The following is a 20,506-nucleotide window of genomic DNA, read 5'->3' as shown; positions in this document are numbered from 1 at the left end:
ACTACATACTGCACCATTGGGACCTAAAGGACATTTGAGCATTGAACAAGAGCAGTCATTTTCGTCCATCCATTAGTACATGTACAGAGACCACAAGTCAAGTCCCATTAGTGCTACAAATAGAGCTACTGTATTCATGTTTCACTGTCACAGTCACAGCTACAAATACCATCAATATCAACTGTAAACTGTCCAAATCCAGGAATATGAAAGACTACTTGCTCAGTGATTCCATTTTGAAGTTGTTAGTACATTTTGAAGCATAAGAGAAATGGTGAAGGTAACTGCTTCCATTACCAATGCCAGCACATTTCATAAGTATTGGTAAGTATGTGGCCTGCTGGCAGGACAGTTAGCTATAATATTGACTGAAAGGTAATTGGGGAGATTAAAAGAAAGACTGCGATTGGAAACAACCTTTAAATATGCTTCTTCAAGAATATTTTCAAGATAGTCAGAGTTTTGATGCTAATTATCGTTGTAAATCCACCTAGAGATGGACCTACAGTTGTGTTATATATAGACTGAAGCATTGCGTGAGAGAGATATGGCAAAACAGGTATGACATTATTGTCTTGTAAAACTTCCCTGTACTTGTTCTATGCTTGGATAATCTTGCATAAGTGCTGCATTGTTGACAGTCTTATTGTAAGAGGACATCATATTGGTATGACATTGTCCATCATTTGGTTTTACTATCCCAGCAAGACTGTCCCATCACCTGCTGTGTGGAGGACATCATCGTCATAAGAAGAAGAATCTTTCGTGAGTTTTCTCTCCCATCCAACAAGACCTTTACATACCACAGCTTGTAACATTGCACCTAGTGGGTCTTCAGGATCATAACATTAGTTGATATAATAGGTTCTTCTCTGTACTAATATTAAAGAGATCAGATGGAGTTAGTAAGACTGATAACATGTTCATAATTTAAAAGGTTTAGCACAGAGTCTATTTTCATCACAACTTGGTTGGCCTGAAAAAGTAAGTATTTGTATTCTTTTGAACAGATGAAGTATATGGCAGTGAAGGTGTTGTCAACAAACTGTCCCAAAGCCAATGAGGAAATCGATGACACATTTCTTAAAAGCTAGTGGAAGTTGAGGAGCTAACCCTTCACAACAATAAGATCATCTTAAAAGCTTCCAGACCAGATCCATCAACATATACAAGTCAAGAGGAAAATCCTCTGCAGCTTTTAACTGACACTGTGAAAGTTCAATGGTTCACCAATCTCAGTTAAGACTTATAGTTTCTAAAGGATACTTGGTTTTTTCTCATTTAGTGGACCAATCATATTGATCTGTAATATTACTCACTGGTTAAATAAGATCTTGGGTCATTACATCCAGTAACATTATCCTGAGAGAGACAGTGAGCACTACCAGGAGTGGAACACCAGACACAAGAGGCCGTTGAGATACACTCAGAGCAACTGACAAAATTAGAACAGTTAATCACTGAGCAGTTCCAAGATGAAAGAAAGAAACTTGAGCAAAAAATACAACAGAATATTGTAAGCCATCTTTGGTAATTGAGATTAATGGACCCTTTTGTGTAGGCAGACACACTGGACTGTCCATTAGCTTGTGATTTTATAGCAAAATGTGTCAACATGATTGTTTGTATGGTACCATAAAACCTAAAAATTACATTGTATAATTACATGTACAGTACATAAAAACTCGAATACTGTACACTTGTACTATTGTGATTCATATTATAACTGCTATCGGTAAATGTTATGTCACAAGACAACAACATAAAGTAATCCTAAGCTAAGTAAGATGTAAAGCACATAATTTACTGTAGAAACAAATGAAGTTTACTTTAGCTTACCAAATCATAAAGATTAATCCAAAAATATATATCTGTGAACACAAGATGCATAATATAATTTGTTCCACTGCTTCCAAACCTTTTTTAAAATATGTTTCTTAAGCTAATAGCAAAGCAATGTGAAGATATTTTAGAATAATAATCCTAACATTATCCATCTAGTAAAGACCCAAATACAGGAAGTGTTATTATTGATTAAAAAAGAAAAAAAAAATACTTAGTTTTTATGCATCTAAACAGGTTTATTGTATTAGATACTTTTTACTACTTTTTAAACAATTTCAAAATGCTAGCATGTCATAACAAATTAATCTTGTTTTTATTCTAAGTTTTGGACATAATGATTTTCAATTTTTTATTTTACAAATATAACATTACTTATTAAACTTTTGTTTTTTGTTGATCAAATTGAAGCCATTTTTTATTATCTAAGATTAGTATCACATTTGCATAAATGTAACTTATCATACAATGGATTTATATGTTAATAAACATTTTGAAATTTACCATAATGCAAACATATAATACATCACTTTATTATCATTCAAATTAACACATCTATTCACTTTTAAGATGAAGTGATCATCAGATTCATAGACCAAAAAAGGAAAAAGGAAGCAATGTGTGGTAGTACTACATAGACACTCCCTTCATTAGTGGTTAGCCCCACATAATAATTACAATGTCAATCCCAATAAATAAAGGAAAAAAGCAATAGTACTACAGCCATCAACATTTCCATCATAGTCATCTTGCTGGTGGATCTTCATGGGTAGTAAATGCAGTTACTGCTGATCAGATCAAACCAGGACATATTGAGGACACTTTTTTGTTACCTTCTGCTGCTTCACCATAACATTTAATCACTTCTCTGACAGTTCCAGAGTATCATATGCAGCTAACAGTGACCTTCATATACAGCTAACCTCGCGCAAACATTGCATGTTTGCCACAATGAGGTTGACCGCTGTACCCTTCCTTACAGGACCTGACCTGACAGTGGGTCACATGATATGGTTTAGTACCCTTCCTTGTTGTTTGTCATATATGAAAATACAGTGGTGAGATTAATACCATTAACGAGTATTCCTTCACTAGATTTTGTCCAATTGAAACATACACAATGCTATTCTCCATAGTCAAAGAAATACTTATAATTGTAACCTGTGATGATCAAATTGAAATATTTGAAGTGACTTATATATATTATTTGCTACAAACTTGTATCTATGTAACTCTAGTCAATATGCATTAATGAGATATTAGCTAAATATATATACAATTTTAATAATTTGGATGGTGACCATAGACTGCATCCTGTCATCAGAAGATTGACACTATAACTTAATGTAAAATGTCTTTGTTTGTATGTGTGCATATGTTTGTGATGTATACCAATGATGACTGTATTGTAGTTATATTTCAACATTGAAAACATTTTTTTTACTACACTAACTCAAAATTGAAAGATATAAGTTACATAACATAACTTTTAAGACTGCATGCATGTTTTTAGACTGACTGACAATACACTCAATATTGTTAGTGAATGTAATATTATAACATCCACTGTGCATTAAACATACTCCTATCTATTGTCTTCTTCTTTTGGATTTTACAAAATCCATATACATAATGCAGCATTGATAATAAGCAGCAAAGCAGTTCCAATGGTTACTAAAGTAGACAGATTAATTGTAGCTATTGCCCACGATGGAATAGGAAGGCCATTCACGGGTGGTACTGCATAGATATTTGTCCCTTCAGCATTAACCCACATAATATATATAATGACAATCCTCACTAATAAAGGAACAATCAACACTACTGCCATTAACTGCTCCAAGAACATCATAATTAGCTTGTGAAGGGTCTTCAATAAGCAGTGTGTAATTATTAACAAGTCAAATGTGAACATACCAAAGAGACATGTTTGTTATCTTCTGCTGCTTCACTATAGCATTTAACACACTCGTCTGACAGTAACTAGTAATATCACATACAGCTAACATTGATTTAAATGTTGTCTCACAATATTGCCCACCATATCCATCATTACATGTACATGCTCTGCCTTGAGTTTGACAGGGTTACACCTTCCTGTCCATTTTATATAAGACTTGCATTATTAAGATCAATGCAGTGGTCAGACGACACAATGACATGCATCTCCAGTGTGTTTTCTCTGTCAGTGATGATATATTACACTGACAGGTTTACTGACCATTGAACACATACACAGACCACGCCCACTACATACCACTCCATTAAAGTCAGTATCACATTCAAATTGCTACACACTCAAAGCATCACCCTACAATACATGGATTAAGACTCCTTGTGTTCTTGTAATTCAGGTTCTTACATATACACTGGGCCACATATTCCACATTGTCCCTCCCACTACATTCAATTGCCATTTTGACCAATAGGACAAGAAAACATTATTAGTTGTAGAGCAGAACAATGATTACCACCCATCCATTAGTAATGTACAGAGACCACGAAGTCAGTCACCATTTGTGCTAAAGTAGAGCTATTGTATTCAGTTCCATTGTCACATTCACATCTACAATTGCCATTAACATTGACAATGAATTGTTCAAACCCGGAATACTAAACTGTGAGTTGTTTGCTGTTTCCATTTTTAAGTTGTCTTGTACATTGATGAAGGTCAGAGAAATGGTAAAGTTAACTTGTACCATTGCACCAGATCAGATAGAAATGTCATTAGTATCTGTAAGTGAGTGGATTGTGGAGGACAGTTTAGCAGTGACATCTGCTGAAAGCAAATTGGTGAGGATCAAAAGAAAGACGAATATTGGAACCAACCTTTAAATATGCGTCCCTTTGAGAACATCAATACGTTAGAGGAATTATCTGTTAATATTGCAGTAAATCCACCTAATAAAGAACTACATTTGGTTGTATAGATTAAACAATTTCGTAGATGATGAAACAACAGCACAAAAACTGGTACAATATTATCATTCTGTAAAGGCTTCTTTGTACTTGTGCATATGCTAGTATAATCTTGCAATCTATGCTGTTGTGTTTACAATCTTATTGCAAGAGGGATCATATTGTGTATGACATCGTCCATCATTTGGTTTAACTAACCCAGCAAGACGTCCATCAGCCCCGCTGTGTGAGGACATCATTTGTCATAATAAAAATTATTTTTCTTGTAGGTGACTTCTCTCCCATCCAAACAAGAGTCTGTCCACATCTGTACATTTGTGTGTTTGGTACATATAGCACCAATGGATCGTCAGGATCATCAACATTACTGAGTAAATATGTCCCTCAATTGATGATTTAAAGAGATCAGATGAGGTTTTTAAAGTAAGACTGACAACAGTGCATACGCAAAAGCTTTAGCACATAGTCGTATGTAAGACAGCTAAGTGGTCAACTATTTCCATATGGCAATGAAGGTTTATCAACAAATGGCCCAAACCAATAAAGAATCAAAGACACATTTTCGGAAAGTTAATGGAGGTTGGATAGCTAGTTTGTCCAACATAAAGATCATAGATAAAGCCTTCCAGATAGATCCATCAAACAAATACAGGTCTAAGAAAAATCCCCTCAAGCTTTAACTGACCATGGGAAAATTGCAATGGTTCACCAGGCACCAATTACACAATAAAATATAATAAGCCATTGTAGAGCATGTTGTTTCACACTACATGAGCACTTTATCGTAACTTAGGTGTGCATACTTTACATAAAAAAATAATGTGTTGACAACATACACTGGTGTGATTACTATTACTATGGGGGAAATTCACAGTTCATGTATTTGACAGTGTTTTGGTATGTATATGAGGCACTATTTGTCCTCTTACTAATACGAATATAACTACTGTCTAGTCCATATAAATTTAAAGTTAAATACTTATAATGACATTCCCATCCAACGAAGAACCATCCCCTAATACTGCTATTCACCGTTTTCCGGGAACATCATAAATCATCTTGTGATGGATCTTCACGAAGTAGTGGTGAAAAAGTTACCACAAGCCGAATCAAGACATATTGAAGAGATTTCTTTGTTATCTTTTCAGCTCACCAATAGCATTAACACACTACTTGGACAGTAACCAGAGTTTATCACATACAGCTACAATGAATATATTGTTCTTGTCTCACATATTTACCTTGTATCCTTCATTACATTTACATGCTCTGCCTTGTTGGTGACTACGTTCACAATTTCCTTGTCTATTGCATAGAGAAATCTAACATATTAGATCCATGGCAGTGGTCAGACGAACAGTGACATGCATCTTCCGTGTGTGTTTCGCCTTCATAGATGATTACATTAGCACTGACCATGTGTACTGGACCATTGTAACACAAATACACAGACCAACGCCCACTCCAGTTACCAACTCCATTGGAGTCAGTATCACATTCCCAAAAGGTGCTTGCACTCACAAGCATCACCTACCAATAAGTGGATTAGGAACTCCGGATACGTTGTAATTGGTTGTGTACATACACACTGACCATATTTACATTGTCCCCTCCCACTACATTCCATGCCAATTTGACCAATAGGACAAGAAACATTTTTGTAGTAGCAGTAAGTAGAATGGAAGCAATTCATTACCACCCATCCATGCCACATGTACAGGACCACAATCAAGTCACCATTCGTGCTACAGTAGAGCTATTGTATTCAGTACATTGTCACAGTCACAGCTACACATACCATCCATATCAACGTAACTGGTTCCCCCCCCCCCCCCCCCCCCACCAAATCCAGGAATATGAAAGTCTACTTGCTCAACTGATTCCAGTTCTAAAGTTGTTAGTACATTTAATGAAGCAGAAGAAGAATGGTAAAGTTAAATGTTCCATTCCCAATGCCAGGAACATTCCTAAGTATCTGGTAAGTATGTGGCATGAGGAGTACAGTTTTAGCTAAAATATTAGCTGAAAGTACTGGGAAGATTAAAAGAAAGAGACATTAGAAACAACTTTGAAACAAGCTTCATCAGACCTCACCAATTTCAGATTAAATGCTAATGCATTAAATCCACTAATACGACGTTGTGTTGTTATAAAGAATTTAATAGTTTTGAAGTATTAGTTTGGCAAACCCAGGCACTATGTTTATCTCGTAAGCCTGTCTGACCTGCTCTATGCTCGATAATCTTAGCATGATATCTGCAATGTTGACAGTCTTTTGTAAGAGGATCATATTGTGTAGGACCTTGTCCCTCATTTGGTTTTCACTATCCCAGCAAGACTCATCCCTGCGTGTGGATGATCATCAGTCCTATTAAATTAATGTTCGTGACTGTCTCTCTCCATCCAACAAGATCTTTACAATCACGCTTGTAACAGACCTAATGAACTTCAGGATCATCAACATTAATTGATATATAGTCTTGTACTGGATGAATTAAAGATCAGATGAGTTTTGTAAACTGACAACATGTCATATGAAGGGGTATAGGCACTTTAAATGTATAAAAATCAACCCTACCATTTATCAGAATAGAGAAACATAGCATGAAGGTTTATCTACAAATTCCAAATCAATAAGGACTTAGACACACATTTTTGTCACAGCTAATGGATTGTGGTGCTAAGCCTTACAACATTAAGAGCACTATAAAGCTGCAGATAGATCCATTACATATACATGTTAGAGGAATTCTCTGCAGCTGTTACTGCACACGGGAAAGTAAGGGTTCACCACTCCAGTTTAAGCCTATAGTGTTCTAAGAATCCTTGATTTTTCTCATTAATGGCCCGTCATATGATATGTAATATACTCACAGTTGAAATAAATCTGCTCATTAAACACATAACTTATCCTGAAGAACAGTACCCTACCAGGAGTAGAACACCAACACAGGGTAGTTGGATACACTCAAGCAACGGACAAAATAGTACCTTTACTCAACTGATCAGTTCCAAGATGAAAGAAAGATACTTGAGCAGAAGATCGTAAATATTTAACCATCTTTGTAAGGATTTATGACACTTTTGGTAGGTAGACACACTGACTGCCACATCACTTGTGATTTTTAAGACAATCATATATTAATCTGAAGTACAGTGTTTATTTGTTTCCTATATTAAAAGTGTCACCATAACGCTATTGTAATTATTCCCAAGACACAATACTGATGCCTGTATAAATACTTCTAAATTAAGTGAAGACTGTATACATAAATTTTAACTGTAAAATAATTTTACTTTAGCTACCATCACAGGAGATGATCCAAAAATATCTCGTGAGCATAAGATGCTAAAAGACCCACTTGTTTCATTTTTTAAGACTTATTACATGAATCATAAGTAGTTTAAACTCATTGAGATTCAATAGGCATGAGATGTACTGGTTAAATACTGACAAAAGAATACAGTTTATTTCACTGACCTGCTGATACCTTTGTTTGTTAGCCTTGTTAGCTAAAAGAAACCAGTAAGGCCAAAACGAATATCCATCTACCTTAGTAGTAATACAACTTAATGTAGTGTGGTTCATCTCTCTGGTGTTTTCACTATAACATAACGATACTAACAAGTGAATTGAATTTTTTTTTAAAATTTTTTAATATGAAGCTTGTTCAGAATTATCAAATAAGCAGCTTTTTCTACTTAGATTCTAATGTTCTCTCACTGATAGAAATTTTTTCTTGTGTACTTGATGCAGACTGTTTATTGAATCAGTTGGGTGTGATTCAGTTCAATTCTACTGACTATATAATTGTTAACTTTGATGGTTAAATCACATTGAATATGTTATAAATTGAATGATTCTTATATTAATGAATTATTGATGTATACAATATAGTGAACAAAATTGACGGAGGTCAATGTGTCCCTTTATACTGTTAGTACAGAACTGATTAGTATCATCCAATCTATCACAGATATCATTTTGTCCTGTCCTTTGTTGATGTATCTGAGTCTTTGATCCTCTCTGTCGAATGTAAGCTATTCTTTTGTAGAAAACCATCATCGGAAGAAGTTACTGGTCCTCTTATGACCCTTAGGGTATGATGTTTCTCTGCTTGGATAATCTTTCATGTGCCTGGGATTTTTGACTACCTTTGTAAGATCATAGCTTGTATGTCATCATTTGGTTTTACTATTCCGCACGAGTCCATCACATACTGTTGGGAGGACATGGTCCAGTTCATAATAAGAGGAATCAGGCAAACAGGTAGAATAGTTAATAAAACAGGTAGAATCGTTAATAAAACCTTAAAAGTTAAACTAAAGGACATGTACCATTAAGATATAACACCAGTAAATGGATTTGATTCGATGAAGAGGTAAACTGAGTGGCATGGATAATTGATGGACTGGATGGATAATAGAGATCAATTGATATTATAAAAGGATGATTAGGTGCTTAGATAAATAAAACAAGTTAATAGATGAACTTTGACAGGCAAATCAGATACTAACTCTAAATAAGACAACCGAAACATTGTATTACCTATATGGAAAGCCACTTTACTTTTTAAGATTTAATTGGCATTAGCAACATACTAGGTTATCTACAAGATTGATAAAAGTCATTGAGAATCTTTTCCGATCTCTCAGTGTGAAATTTACGATAATCCACAATAGATTATACCAGCACTTATTATCATCAAAATTATAAATCCAATCAATGTTGAACTGAACATAATTATCAGAGCCATAGCCGAAAATGAAACAAGGAGGCATCACCGTGGTGACACTGCATAGACATCTCCTCATTAGTGAACAGCCCGATTATATAACCTATAATTACTTCCCCCATCAATGAAGAAACAGTCAACAGTACGGCTATTACAGTTCCAGGAACATCCATATCATCTTGTGGTTGGAGCTTCAGGGAGCTGTGTAAGTTACACACCAAACCAAACCAGCCATTACTGAGAAGACATCTTTGTTATCTTTTGCAGCTTCACCATAGCATTTAATACACTCTTTGACAGTACCAGAGTATCACATACAGCAGCTAGCATGACATAAGGTGCTTTGTTCAATATTCCCGCTGTATCCATAATTACATCTACATGCCCTGCCTTGAGGTTGACATGAGGCGCAGGCTTCCTCGTCCATTACATACATTACCTATATTATTAGGATCAATACAGCTAGGTCCTATGATCCACATCTGACATGCTCTTCCATTGTTGTTTCTCCTGTCAGTGATGATATTATTCCACTGGACAGGTGTACTGACCATTGGAAACATACACAGACACTCCCACTCATGACCACTCCATTTGAGCTCAGTATTACATTCATAGTTTACTACACTACAAGCATTACCCTACATACGTGGATTGTGAACACCTGATACTGTTGTATTGATTTGTGTACAGCTTACATTGACCCTCATTCACATTGTCCCCTCGCCTTACTACTCACCATTGGGACCTAAAGGAACATTGAAGCAGTTGAACCATAGCAGTCATTTTCCTCCCATCCATTATAACATGTACAGAACCACAAGTCAAGTCACCATTAGTGCTACAAATAGAGGCTCTGTATTCATTTTCACTGTCACAGTCACAGCTACAAATACCAGTAATATCAACTATACACGTCCCAAAATCTGTAAATACGAAAGTCAGTTACTTGCTCAATAATTCCATTTCTACAGTTGTTAGTAATTTTTGAAGCATAAGATAAATGGTACAGGTAACTTTTCCATAACCAATGCAGCAGCAATTCATAAGTATCATGGTAAATATTGGCATGAGGAGGAACCATTGAGCTGTAATATTACTGCAAGGTAGCTGGGAAGATGAAAAGAAAGACGAACATTAGGAAACCAACTTGAAAAAGGCTTCATCTAGAAGAACGCAACAAATTTTTGAATTAAATGCTATGGTGCAGTAAATCCACCTAATAAAGGCTATTGTGTGTTATAAATGATTTAATATGTTTGCAGTATTAGTTTGTTGCAAAAACAGGCACGATGTTGTATATCTTGTAAAATCTGTCTGACCTTTTTCTATGGGTACTCGCTAGATAATCTTGCATAATGGACTGAGGCCAGTGTTGACAAGTCGTATTGTAACGAGGGATCAATATCTGTGATTACATTGCCATCATTTGTTTTGGCTATCCCAGCAAGATCGTCCATCACCTTCTGTGTGCGGAGACTCATTTTCATAACTTAAAGAATTTTTCTAGAATTCTCTCTCCGTGCCCACAAGATTCTTTGCAGTATTACGGCTTGGTAACATAGCACCTAATGGATCTTAGGATCATCCTACGTTATCTGAACCAATAGCTTATGAATGTATGAATTAAAGATTTTGGAATCAGATGAGTTATAAGACTGATAACGTGTTCATAATCCAAGGTTTAGCACAGAGTTCCTTAGCATAACAACTTGGTTGGCCGAAAAAGTAATTTTGTATCTTTTGGGAACGATGAAGGATATGGCAATAAAGGCTTGTCAACAAATGTTTTCCAAAGCCAATAAGAAATCATAGAGACACATTTCGTAAAGCTAGAGGAAGGTTGGAATTAAGCCCTTTGCAACAATAAGATCCCCATCTAAAGCTTCCAGATAGATCCATCACATATACAAGTCAAGAGGAAAATCCCTCTGCAGTGCTTTTACTGACACTGTGAACGTCAATGGTTCACCAACTCTCAGTTTAAGACTTATAGTTTCTAAAGAGACTTGATTTTCCTCATTAAGTGCAGGTCATATTGATCTGTATATTACTCACTGGTTGAAATAAATCTTGCTCATTACACCCCAGTAACATTATCCTGAGAGAGACAGTAAGAGCACTACAGGAGTAGAACACCAGACACAAGAGGTAGTTGAGATACACTCAGAGCAAATGACAAAATTAGTACAGTTACTCAACTTGAGGGCAGTTCCAGATGAAAGAAAGAAACTGAAGCAAAAGATACAATAAAAATATTGTAACCCATCCTTTGGTAATGAGATGAATGACACTTTTTGTAGGCAGGACACATGACTGTCACTCAGCTTGTGATTTTAAGACAAAACAATGTGTCAATAGACTGTTGTGACAACTACAGTAGAAATGAAATTAAGAATACGACACTTGTTGTATTATTGTTTATAAAGTCTCAATTATAACTGCTATTGGTAGATTGATGTCACCAAGGCACAACAATAGTGGCTGTATAAAGAAGGTAGAAGTAAGATGGTAAAGACACAATTTACTGTAGAAACCAAATGAGGTTACCTTTAATTACCAATCACAGAGATTAATCCAAAAAATATGTTATTGTGAACACAAGATGCTAAAGTAGCCACTTGTTTTCATTTTTTAAGATTAGTGTCATTGAGAGTAAATAGCTAAGTGCATAGAGTAGATTTATAGTCATTGAGAGTCACAAGAGGCAGTTGAGACACACCATAAATAAAATGACAACAGTAGCACATTTATTCAATTGACCTACCCCAAAAAATAGAAAAAAAAAGCTATTTTTAAAACAGCAGATACATTAATTTTGTGTGGTTAGCCTATTTTAGATAATGATGAGGCAAAGGTAAAGCACTTTATAGTGTATGTCCATACTACCCTAGTAGTAACAACAAAGTTAATATAATATAATGTGTGGTTCGGCTCTCTGTGTTGAAAATATAAACATAAGATACAATAGGGAATATGGTAAGCATCTTTGGTAATGAGAGTTAATGACACTTTGGTTAGGTAGGACAACTGACTGTCCATCAGCTTGATGATTTTAAGACAATCATATAAACTAATCTAAGAATGTACAGGTGTTTGTATTATTGTCTATATATAAAGTGTCGATCATAACTGCTATTGGTAAATTACTGTCACAAGACACAATAATTATGCTCTATAAAGTAATTCTAAAATAAGTAGACTGTATGACATAATTTAGAAGACAAAATGAGGTGACTTTAGGCCTACCAATTACAGAGATTAATCAAAAATATCCATTCGTGAGCATAAGATGCTAAAAGAAGTCACTTGTTTCATTTTTTAAGATTATTACATGGCATCATACAGTAGATTTAAAGTCATTGAGAGTCATAAAAGGCAGTTGAGATGTACTGTAAACTAATGACAAACGTAGAACAGTTATTCAAACTGACCTACCCTGAAATACTGAAAAAAAACAACCAGTTTGAACACACTAGATACATTTTGTTGGTTTAGCCGTTTTAGCTAATAATGAAGCAAGGTAAGGCACAAAAAAATATCAATCTACTTAGTAGTAAATAACAAATTAATGTATGTGCCAGTCATCTCTCTGTGTTCAAACTATGAGCACAATATTACTAACAGTGTGAATTGAATATTAACTATGAAAGCTTGTTCGAATTATCAAATATACCTAGCTTTTACTTAGTATTGCTGATTGTTCTCCACTAATAGAAATTTTTCTGTGTAACTTGATGCAGACTGTTATGTTAATACAAGTATGGGTGTGATTCAGTCAAGCATTATAAACTGACTATATTAATTTAACTTTGGTGGTTTAAATAACATTGAATTATGTTATAAAATGGAAATGATTCTTATATTAATGATTAATTGATGTTACAGAGAGTGACAAAATTGAAGGAGAGTCAATCGTGTCCTTATAAGTGTAGTACAGAACTGATTAGGTATCATCCAATATATCACTGATATCATTTTGTCAGTGTACGTGTGTTTGATGTAGCATGAGTCCTTTTCTATCCTTCCTTTGCGAGTGTAAGATGATTCTTTTGTAGGAAAACCATCATCTGGAAGAAAGTTACCTGGTCTCTTATGACCCCTTAGTGTATGATTTGTTCCTCTTGCTTGGATAATCTTTCATGAGTGCTGCATTTTTGTCTACCTTGTTGTAAGAGGAATCATATCTTGTATGTCATCATAAATTTTGTTTTAACTATTCCAGCAAGATGTCCATCACGTACTGTTTTAGAGGACATTGTCAGTCATAATAAGAAGAATCTTTTGAGTTTCCTCTCCATCCAACAAGGTCTTTACATACCACACCTGTAACTATAGTAAATCAGCAAGCAGGTAATAGGTAGGTTTACAACTTGTCTAAAAATACATCAAAAAATATTGGACACAATACACTGTTGTGAATACTAATTACTATGGGGACTTAACAGGTTCGTGTAATTTGACATGTATGTGGTATGTATGAGGCACCATGTGTCTCTTACTAATAATAATATAACTACTGTCTAGCTAATATACATGTAAGAAGTTTAATTGTTTGTTCCTAATGGAAGCCAAAGTTTTGTTCAAAGTTAGTTTTATTCTTATGCATTTGTAACTCTAAAGAATAGAAAAAGAAACTTTCATGAGCAACAGGTAGACTAGTTTAATAAACAGGTAGAATATTTAATAAACCTTAAAGTTAAAATAAAGGACATGTACATTAAAGATATAAAACAGTAAATGGATTGATTGATGGAGAGGTAAACGGATGAATGGATAAATGAATGGACTGGATGGATGAATAGAGATCAATCATGATTTAAAAGGATGATTAGGTGCTTAGATAAATAAACAAATTAATAGATGAACTTGACGCCCAAATTAGTAAATTAAAAGAAAAAAACAATCATATACACACATACATGCAAATAGTCCACACTGGTGTACAATTCTCAACAATAATTTATGAGTATAATTGTCGATGAATTTTTAGTTTTTAGAGCACAAGTATAAACTTAACTAATTGTTCTAGTAAATTATCAATTTAAAAACTGAATGACATCATGCATAACTAACTAAATGAAGACACCAAACATTTATTGCCAATAACGAAGCCACTTTACTTTTTAAGATTAGTGGCATTAGCATAAATAACTAAGTTATCATACAATGGATTTAAAGGTCATTGTGAGGGTCTTCTTCCGGTCTCTTCATTTTGAATTTACGATAATCCAAAATATATTAATACAGCATTTTATTATCCATCAAAATTATAAATCCAATCAATGTTGAACTGAACATAATTATCAGAGCCATAGCCCAAAATGAAACAAGGAGGCACTCACGTGGTGACACTGCATAGACACTCTCTCCATTAGTTAACAGCCCTACATAATATAAATGACATTCCCCATCAATGAAGAAACAGTCAATAGTACTGCTATTAACAGTTCCAGGAACATCATAATCATCTTGTGGTGGATCTTCATGGAGTATGTAAAGTTACCACAAACCAAACCAGGACATACTGAGAAGACATCTTTGTTATCTTTTGCAGCGTCACCATAGCATTTAATACCACTCTCTGACAGTACCAGAGTTATCACATAGAGCTAGCAATGACATAAATGTTCTTGTCTCACAATATTGCCCTCTGTATCCATCCATTAAATCTAAATACCCTGCCTTGAGATTGACATGAGTCACAGGTTCCTCGTCCATTGCATAAAGATACTATATTATTAGAATCAATACAGTGGTCCATATGAACACTGACATCTATCTCCAGTGTATGTTCTCCTGTCAGAGATGATATATTACACTACAGGTGTACTTGACCATTGGAACACACTACACAGACCACGACCATACATACCACCTCCATTGGAGGTCAGTATCACATTCATAGTTACTACACTCACAAGCATTACCTACAATACGTGGATTGTGAAACACCTGATACTGTTGTAATTGTTTGTGTACATATACATTGACCATATTCACATTGTCCCCCTCCCACTACATCAATGCATTTGGACCAATAGGCCAAGAAACACTTTGTTCAGCAGTAGTTGTGGTAGTTTAGTAGTAGTCACTTATTACCGCCCATCCATAGTACATGTACCACAGACCACAAGTCAAGTCATCCCATTAGTGCTACAAGTAGAGCTACTGTATTCAGTTTCACTGTCACAGTCACAGTACAAATACCATACACATATCAACTGTAAACTGTCCAAATCCAGGAATATGAAAGTCTACTTGCTCACTGAATTCCATTTCTAAGTTGTTAGTAATGTTTGAAGCATAAGAGAAATGGTAAAAGGTAACTGTTCCATTACCAATGCCAGCACATTCCATAGTATCTGGTAAGTATGTGGCATGAGGGGACAGTTAGCTGTAATAATTAGCTGAAGTAATTTGGAAGATTAAAAAAAGAAAGATGAACATTAGAAACAACTTTGAAAAAGCTTCATCAAACCTCAACAAGATTTCAGAATTAAATGCTAATATGGCAGTAAATCCACCTAAAAAGGACTTATTGTGTTTTATAAAAGATTTAATATGTTTGGAGTATACTAGTTGTAGCAAAAATACAGGCACTATGTTGTTATCTTGTAAAACTGTCTGACTGTCTATGCTTTTGGTAATCTTGCATGATATGGCTGCAGTGTTGACAGTCTTATTGTAAAGGGATCATATTGTGTATGACATTGTCCATCATTGGTTTAACTATCCCAGCAAGACGCCATCACCTGCTGTGTGGAGGACATTCATTTGTCATAACTAAAATTATCTTTCTGACTTCTCTCTCCATCCAAAAGATCTTTTACATATACATCTTGTAACATTGCAACCTAAGGGATCTTCAGGATCATCACATTATCTGATACCAATGGTCTCTTGATATTGATGAATTAAAGCTATTAGATGAGTTTGTAAGACTGATAACGTGTTCATCATCAATTTTAGCACAGAGTTCCTGTAGCAAACAATTTGGTTGGCCTACCAAAGTAAATTTTGTATTTTTGAACAGATGAAGTATGGCGCAATAAAGGCTTGTCAACAAATGTTCCAAGCCAATAAAGAAATCAGATGACGACGTTTCGTAAAGCTAGTGGAAGTTTGGTGAATTAAGCCCTTTGCACAATAAGATCACCTCTAAAGCTTCCAGATAGATCCATAACATATACAGGTCAAGAGGAAAATCCTCGCAGCTTTTTACTGACACTTGAAAGTCAATGGTTCACCAACTCTCAGTTTAAGACTTATAGTTTCTAAAAGATACTTGCTTTGCCTCATTAAGTGGCAGGTCATATTGGTCAGTAATATTACTCACAAGTTGAAAATAAAATCTTGCTCATTACATCAGTAACATTATCCTGGAAGAGACAGTAAGCACTACCAGGAGTAGAACACAGACACAAGAGGGAGTTGAGATACACTCAGAGCAACCTGACAAAATTAGTACAGTTACTCAACTGAGCAGTTCCAAGATGTAAGAAAGAAACTTGAAGCAAAAGATACAATAGAATATTTGTAAGCCATCTTTGGTATTGAGATTTAATGACACTTTTGTAGGCAAGACACACTGACTGTTCAATTAGCTTGTGATTTTATAGCAAAAATGTGTCAACATGACTGTTTGTGACAACCTACAGTAGAAATGAATTTTAAGAATAGACTTGTTGTTATTATTGTTTATATAAAGTCTCAATTATAACTGTTATTGGTAAATGTCATGTCACAAGGACACAACAATAGGGCTGTATACAGTAATTTAAATTAAGTAAGATTGTAAAGACACATTTACTGTAGAAACAAATGAGGTTACTTTAACTTACTAATCATAGAGATTAATCCCAAAATATGTATTTGTGAACACAAGATGCTAAAGGAAGCCACTTGTTTAATTATTTAAGATTAGCGTCATTAGAGTAATAGCTAAGCTAGCATAGAGTAGATTTAAAAGTCATTGAGAGTCACAAGAGCAGTTGAGACACACCATAAATAAATGACAACAGTAGCACAGTTATTCAATTGACCTACCCAAAAATAGAAAAAAAGCTATTTAAAACAGCAGATACATTTGTGTGTTAGCTATTTTAGCAAATAATGAAGCAAGGTAAAGCACTAAAAGTGTATGTCCATACTACCCTGTAGTAACAACAAATTTATATATATATAATGTTTGTGTTTGCATCTCTCTGTGTTTAAACGATAACCCTGCGTACTATACTAACAAGTGAATTGGGAATTGAATACTAATATGAAAGCTTGTTCACAATTATCAAATAAACCTAGCTTTTTCTACCTAGACTGCTGATGTTCTCACTGACAGAAAATTTTTTCTGTGTAACTTGATGCAGACTGTATGTTAATACAAGTTGTGATTCAGTCAATTATAACGACTATAATTAATTATTAACTTTGGCTGGTTTAAATCAACATTGAATGTATGTCATAAATTGATATTTTGATTCTTTTATATTAATAATTAATTGATGTATATAGGAGAATGACAAAAATTGAGGAGGTCAAACATGTCCTTTATAAGTGTAGTATGGCAATGATTAGGTATCATCCAATATATCACGATATCATTTTGTCCAGTGTACTTGTGTTGATGTATCATGAGTTGTTTTTTCCTCTCCTGTCGAGTGTAAGATGATTCTTTTGTAGAAAAACCATCATCTGGAGGAAAGTTACCTGGTCTATTATGACCTTCAGTGTATGATTTGTTCTATGCTTGGATAACTTTCATGCGTGCTGCATTTTTGACTACGTTTGTTGTAAGAGATCATATCTTGTATGTCATCAAATGTGACCTGATTTGCAAAAAGGTTCTGTCCAAAATTTTGTGCCTGATTTGTGAAACTACAACTGTTAAAACTCTCAAAAACCAGTTTTTATACACTACAGTTGTTATATATGCATACTATTGTATGCAAAACTGTTTTTTTTGGTATTTTTAACAAGAAAAATATGAACAAATGTTTTGTCCCTTTTGCAAATCAGTCCATTTGGTTTTACTATTCCATGGTCCAACGTGACTGTTTTGAGGATTGTCATCCGAATAAGATAATCTTTTGAGATTTTCTTTCCATCCACAAAGTCTTACATCCCCACCCTTGTAACATAGTAATCAGCAAACAGGTAATAGGTAGGTTTTACAACTTGTCTAAAAATACATCAAAAACTATGACAACATGCACTGTTGTGAATACTAATTACTATGGGGAATTAGCAGTTCGTGTATTTGACATGTATGTGGTATGTATGGGACACATGAGTCTCTTACCACTAATAATATAACTACTGTCTTGTCTAATATACATGTAAGAAGTTTAATTGTTTGTGTCCTAATGGAAGCCAGAGTTTTGTTCAAAGTTAGTTTTATTCTTATGCATTTTTTTGTAACTCTAAAGAATAGAAAAGGAACACTTTCATGAGCAAACAGGTAGAATAGTTAATTAAAACTTAAAGTTTAAACTAAGGGACATGTACATTAAGATATAAAACAGTAAATGGATGATCAATGGATTGAGGTAAACTGATGAATGGATAAATGAATAGACTGGATGGATGAATACAGATCAATCATGATGATATAAAAGGATGATTAGGGTGAGATTAAATAAACAAATTAATAGATGAACTTGACAGGCAAATCAGTAAATTAAAAGAAAAAAACAATCATATATACACACTATCACAATAGTCACATGGGTACATTTATCAACAATAATTTTTGAGTATAATGTTCAATGACTTTTAGTTTTTAGAGCTCAAGTATAACTTAATCTGATTATTCTAGTAAATTATCAATTTAAAACTGAATGACTAACTAACAAAATGAAGACACAAAATTTATTGCAATAATGGAAGCCACTTTACTTTTTAAGATTAGTGGCATTAGCATAAATAACTAAGTTATCATACAATGGATTTAAAGTCATTGAGAAAGTCTTCTTCCGGTCTCTTCATTTTGAATTTACGATAATCCAAATATATAATACAGCATTTATTATCATCAAAATTATAAATCCAATCAGTGTGAGCTAAACATAATATCAGAGCCATAGCCCAAAATGAAAACAAGGAGGCACTCACGTGGTGCCACTGCATAGACACTCTCTCCATTACTTGATAGCCCCACATAATAACTATAATGACATTCCTCATCAATGAAGAAACAGTCAATAGTACTGCTATTAACAGTTCAGGAAATATCATAATCATCTTGTGACGGATCTTCACGGAGTAGTGTGAAGTTACCACAAACCAAACCAGGGAATATCGAGAAGACATCTTTGTTATCTTTTGCAGCTTCACCATAGCATTTAATACACTCTCTGACAGTCTCAGAGTTTTCACATACAGCTAGCAATGACCTAAATGTTCTTGTCTCACAATATTGACCTTTGTATCCATCATTACATCTACATGCCCTGCCTTGAGGTTGACATGGCTCACAGGTTCCTCGTCCATTGCATAAATGACCTATATTATTAGAATCAATACAGTGGTCATATGAACACTGACATGCATCTCCAGTGTGTGTTTCTCCTGTCAGAGATGATACATTACACTCACAGGTATACTGACCATTGGAACATGTACACAGACCACGCCCACTACATACCACTCCATTGGAGTTTGTATCACATTCAAATTGCTACACTCACAAGCATCACCTACAATACGTGGATAAGGAATCCTGATACTGTTGAAATTGTTTGTGTACATATGCATTGACCATATTCCACATTGTCCCCTCCCACTACATTCAATGCCATTTGGACCCAATAGGACAAGAACATTTGTAGTAGTAGTAGTAGTAAGTAGTATATGTAGTAGAGTGGGAGCAATTATTACCAGTCCATCCATTAGTACATGTACAGAGACCACAAGTCAAGTCACCATTAGTGCTACAAGTAGAGCTACTGTATTCAGTTTCACTGTCACAGTCACAGCTACAAATACCATCGATATCAACTGTAAACTGT

This window comes from Gigantopelta aegis, unplaced genomic scaffold, assembly GCF_016097555.1.
Source record: "Gigantopelta aegis isolate Gae_Host unplaced genomic scaffold, Gae_host_genome ctg4426_pilon_pilon, whole genome shotgun sequence".
Taxonomy (NCBI): Eukaryota; Metazoa; Mollusca; class Gastropoda; order Neomphalida; family Peltospiridae; genus Gigantopelta; species Gigantopelta aegis.
Note: the sequence above shows the minus strand (reverse complement) of the source record.